Below are 5,992 nucleotides of genomic sequence, written 5' to 3'. Positions count from 1 at the left end.
AGGTGGGCAAGGCCACCTTTTAAGAGGGTACACATAGTGAATGTGCACAGGAGGTGCTCCTAGTGGCTGCAGCTGAGGACGCATCCTGTCAGGACCCTGAGGGCAGGCCAGTACAGAATACTAACACCGAGGTCATGAAACTTGGCAGCAAGTCTTGTTGGTCGAGGTGCATCATCTGTAATGAGATTGTATGTTAAGGTCTTTGACCCATTTTTAAATTGTGTTTTTTAAAAGCCCTTTTTAGGCACTCCTTAAATAGCTTTTTTTGCAGGTATTTTCTTTCGGTCTGTGGCTTGCCATCTTAATGTCTTCATTTTCACTGGATCCTGGTGTGCTGTAGCTGTAAGCCGTCACCGTATCAGAGGCCATCTAGGTTAGCTTCTGGGACCTTCTGAGTTTTGCATTATATACCATGGGTTTCCTTTGGTATCCTCCTGGGTCTTTTAGCTCCTACCTTTGAGTACCATTGTTCCAGTGTTAATCCGTTGCCTTAACAAGACTCTCGATCTCTGTGGCTCTGCTTTGTTGTTTTAGAACGGATGCTGAAGATTCATGAGTGTGTCTGCCTCCTGATATGGTATAGTTTACTAGGCAGTATTGAACCAGTCATTTAAGATCGCTGAAGAAACTTTAGAAACTGCTTTAAAAGGTGGTGGGGTTGGGTTTTCCCCAGCCCAAACTAGCTTCAGTGACCTTGACCTTCTGATCTTCCAACTCAGCCACTTGAAGGCTGGAATTACAGGAATGTGCCACCTGCCCAGTTTTCGCGGTGTGGGAATTGAACCCAGGGCTTCACAGATGCTAGGTAAGCAGTCTGCCAGCCAAGCTACATTCCCTAAATCTATGCTCTCTAGAGGTAAAAGTAGGAGAACCTTTGATCTTTATACTTAAAAGATTTTTGGCTTACCTCAAACAAAAACAGAGAGGTCCAGTTGTTAGCATATAATAGACTAGGAAATGAGGACTGTAGCGAAAAAAGCTTAAAAAGCATAAATGAATGTTCATATATTTAAGCAGTATTAGGATGAACAAAATTTTAACCTAGAATTTGAGCATTTTTCTACTGCAGTTTCACACATATGTACATAATCTTAAATAAAAATTTTAAAATAAATAAATATCCTTTACTGAAAGCATCAAATTGGGAGGAGGTGGCACAGATCTTTAATACCAGCACTCGGGAGGTAGAGGCAGGTGGGATCTTCTGAGTTTGAGGCCGGCCTGGTCTACAGAAGGAGTTCTAGGACAGCCAGGGCTACACAGAGAGATCCTATATAGAGCCTTGTCTCCCACCCACCTGTTTCCAAATGCCTGGCATCCTCTTCCCAAATTACCACACAGAGGCTTACATTAATTATAAATGTTTGGCCAATTGCTCAGGTTTATTACTAACTAGCTCTTACATGTAAATTAACCCATTTCTGTTCATCTATGTATTGCTACATGTCTATGACTTTACGGGTCCTCTGGCTTCTTGCTTCTTGAACATCTGACTCACATCTCCCTGACTCTGTCCTTCTTCATCCAAGTTCACAGTTTGACTATTCTGCCTAATCTGGTCCTGCCTTGCCATAGGCCAAGCAGCTTTTATTATTGACCAAAGGGAGTAATACATATTCACAGCATACAGAAGATCATCCCACAGCAAATCCAAAAAAAGAGGGAGAGAATTAAATTCATAGTGAAATTAATGTTACTTTTTCCTAATTTTACTTCTGACTACTTCCAGGTAAGTTCATGAAAGACAGGCATGGCAGCATGCTCTTGTGGGCCTCACTACATAGGAGGCTGAGGTAGTAGGATCACGAGAGCCCAGGAATTCAAGGCTTGCCTGGGCAACATAGTAAAGCCCTGTCTCAAACCAAAAAAAAAAAAAAGTCTTCTCCATTGGTTCCTGTAGGACTCTGTAGGGTGTATTTGCACATCGTGGAGACAGTGTGATTGATGGATGAAGCCTCCCACATCAGAGCATCTGGGTTTGAATCCTAAGGGTTACCAGTGGAATCTGCTTATCCCTGCACACATCCTTGGGCCATTCAGACTTGCCCAGAATCAGTTTGCCTTTGCTATACCAAGTGGAATGTTGCTCTTCATACATAGTGGCTTAATTTGGTAGCTCAAATAGTGCCCCATTCCTGTTCCTGTTGTCAGTCTCTTGGATGTCCACAGAGAAATGTCTGATGTCTTCCCAGGCTGTGTACCAAGCCCAAACCAAATCTGCTGTTGGCAGATCCTAAGGGCCAATAGTTTTTCTCTTCTCTTGATGCTTGTCTGAGACACTTTAAGCCACTCTTGCCTGCTGTGTCATTTCTAGCTCTGTTGAGTGTGACGAGGCAGAGGCTCGGGGGCTAGGGCAGCTTTCATCATTACAGTACCTCATAGAACAGATATCGCTAAAAACTGGCAGCCCTTCCGGGTTTCTGAGGAAGTGGGAAAAAACAGTACATCCAGACACGGAGTTTGGGTTGTTTTGCTCTTGTCTCCTTCTCTCACTGGAGATAGGACATCCTGCCTCAGAGCAATGGCGCCCTAGGGAATCATCTTCACAGTGGATCCCAGAGCTTCTGGGCCTATGCAGGTATCCAGAGTGTTTGCTGTGCCTTGTTCACTTAAGATAATGTCGTCAATGCGGTGGATTAGTGTGGTGGCCCATGGAGTCTGCGTGATCGTGGTCCCTCTTCTTCTAGAGCATATTATGACAACGCTGCAAATGTTGCTCTCTGGTATGACCGTGAATGACAGGTACTGCTGTGTCTGCCATGTGATAGCAAACCGCATCTCATTGTCCTTACTGATGCTGATATGAAGGAGGACATTTACCAGGTCATGAGCCATACACTTGCTAGCACGGATTATGCTAACAGTCGTCATCCCAAAGTACCTCCTCTGGGCTTGCATCCGGAATTAGTAGTGCTACCTGGTTAGATCTGAGCGACCCATAGCCATGCTCCAAGATTTGTTTTGGTTCTGGCCCAGGTGCTCAGGCAGTTTAAGTGGGGTCATGATAGGATTAACACTTCTGATTCATCAGCTTTTTGATAGTGATACTGACTTCTGAGCTCACAAGGGATGGTGGGCGGAGTGCTTTTCTTTCTTTCTTAGTGAGAATAGAGTGGTCAGTCCTAAGGCCTGTAAGCCAGGAACTAAAGCTGCTGACAAACTCTGGATTCCTGTCAGAGGTTTCTCCAAGGCTCTTTCTCTTGTAGTAGCTTTTTTGACAAGACAAGGATGTATTATCGGTGATATGGTTAGTGACTCTTATATATGTTTCTAATAAAATTCTAGGATGAGGGAAATAGACCCAAGATAAATCTGTGGTTGCATTGGGCCCACCAAGATTCTAGGCCTGTGCCTCTTACACTGTCTTTAGGAGCCCCACTCTGACTGGTAAAGTACATTTTGGGTCCCCAGATCTTAGTGTCAGTTCAGAGATGGTGTTCAATAACTTTTAGAAGAGTTTTGTATTTCCCTTTCTACAGGCTACAGTAGCTATAGATCCTGAGGTGATAACAGATCACTCTTGGGAAAAGCCTTGAAGGAAGATCAGCAGTCTATCTATGGCTGTGTGGCCTTTTTATTTTATTATTTTAATTTTTTTTAATGTACATTGAGGTTTTGCCTACATGTATGTCTATGTGAAGATGCCAGATCCTCTGGAACTGGAAGCTACTGTGAGCTGCTGTGTAGGTGCTGGAACTCGAACCAGGGTCCTTTGGAAGAGCAGTCACTGCTCTTAACCACTAAGCCCTGCTTGTGGTCTTTTTAATGGGTCATAATAATCTTACATTGAATCCAGTGTGTTCTCTGTTTGTCTTAAAACTTCTCCGTGAGCTCAATTGGGTTATGTGATAATCAAGAACAGTGAGAACATGTGTAGCTCAAATTTTAGTTGGTCTTAATAATCAAAACCCAGAGTCAAGTATAGGGGTTAATTCTGAAGATCAGTGAAGCAGAGAGGCCAGCCACTAGAGAGTTCTTTTACTTCTATCCATGTTCAGACCAAAGGGGTGATCCTCACACTGAGTCTGTCTCCACCAAACGTCAGACTGCCCTGAACTGTCTTCCTCCGCCGTATAGCCCTCTCTCCACCCAGCCATATCACTCCTGTCTCCACCTCCTTAGTGCTGTGATTAAAGACTTGTGATCCCAAGTGCTAGGATCACCTTTGTGTGAGCTCTGTTTCTCTTTTAGACAGATTCTGTCTTGTGTTGCCCAGGGTGGCCTTGAACTAACAGAGCTGCCTCTGCCTCTGTGGCCCAAGACCTAGGATTAAAGGTATGTGCCACCACTCCCTGGCCTCTAGTGGCTTAGCTATGCATTCTGATCTTCAGGCAAGCTTTATTTGTTTATGTTTTCATAAAATATCACTACAAACATGAGTGAGGGGAAATGGCATCTTGAAGAACAACTTGAAAGGGTCACATCGAGCATGGGGATGGGAAGACTCTGGAGACCTGGATGTCCCTAGAGGAGGTCAGGTAGCTCCATTGAGCTGAGAAGTTCAGTTGAGTGGAGTTGGAGGCCAGCATTCTGAGCCTCAGTCATGTCGCTCCAATGCTTGCATCTGCCATCCAAAGTCTGCTTTCCAACGAGAGCCCTTATGGGCGCATCTAAGACTACAGTGTTGCTTGTTTAATTGCTCCTCACCAGTTACCATTAAATTCTGGCCCGTATTTTTAGTCCTATCTTCTGGCAGCTAGAAGAAATTAAAGACTAAAGCAATCACATTCAACTAGTCATTTACTTTGTGTACACTTTCAAGAGCAGCTGGAAGTAATCCCAGCCCTTGTTAGAATCTCATCAGCCGCTTGGATTTCTAGTCCTCTGTCATCTGTCCGTGCGCATCCTGTGATACCTTGCATGTCATTGTGCCATCCTCGCCCTCCATAGGAGGGCTATCACTTATTAATATGGCTCCCATTTTTATCTTTTTTCCCCTTTTACTAAAAATAGGTTCTTTTATCAATCAGTATATCTGAGCATATCCCCTCCCTCCACTTCTTCCATTTCCTCCCCACCTCTCCCATCTGAATCCACTCCTTTTCTGTCTCTCACTAGAAGAGAACAGGTTTGTAAGAGATAACAACCAAACATAACAAAATAAAATATAAGTTAAAACAAAACCCATCACACTGAAGTTAGACAAGGCAAACCAACAAAAGGAAAAGAGCCCCAAGAGAAGGCAGTAGAATCAGAGACCCACTTGTTCTCATACTCAGGAATCCTAAGAAACACTAACCTGAAAGCTCTAATATATGTGCTCCAAGGACCTGGTGTAGACCCCTGTCGGCCCTGTGCTTGCTGCTTCAGTCTCTGAGAGTTCATGTGGGCTTTGTTCAGATGATTTAGAGGGCCTTGTTCTCCTGGTGTCCCTCATCTCCTCTGGTTCACACACTCTTTATCAGGGTTCTCTGAGCTGTGACGGGAGGGATTTGATGGAGACATTCTATTTAGAGCTGTGTATTATGTATCTTTCTCTCTCTGCATGTCTGGCTGTGGGGCTCTCGATTTGTTCCTCTGCTGCAGGAGGAAGCCCCTCTGACAATGGCTGAACACAGCACGGATCTATGAATTTAGCAAAATCATTAGGAGTTGTTTTATTGCTATTTTTTTTTTTTGTTTTTTTGACTGATACTATTTGGTTTTACCCAAGTCTCTGAGCTATCTGGTCTATGGTTCTTGGTCACCCAAGCAGCGTTGAGTGTGGGCTTCATCTCATGGACTGGGCCTTAAGTCAGATCAGACAGTGGTTGGTTACTTCCACACACAAATTTTGTGCCGCCATTGCCATGGCATTTCTTGCAGGCAGGAAGCTTGTAGATCAAAGGTTTTGTGGCTGGCTTGGTGTTTACATTTCTCTCTTGGTAGCCTGCAGAGTATTTTACCGTACTGCAGACACTAGAACTGGGGTGAATGTTCTGTGTAGGCACCAGCTTGGCCTCACCACATACAGTCAGTTGTGTGGTTGTTGTCTTCAGCAATGGTCCTTGTC

This window comes from Microtus ochrogaster, linkage group LG5 (genome assembly GCF_000317375.1).
Source record: "Microtus ochrogaster isolate Prairie Vole_2 linkage group LG5, MicOch1.0, whole genome shotgun sequence".
Classification (NCBI taxonomy): domain Eukaryota; kingdom Metazoa; phylum Chordata; class Mammalia; order Rodentia; family Cricetidae; genus Microtus; species Microtus ochrogaster.
This window is presented reverse-complemented; position numbering follows the sequence as displayed.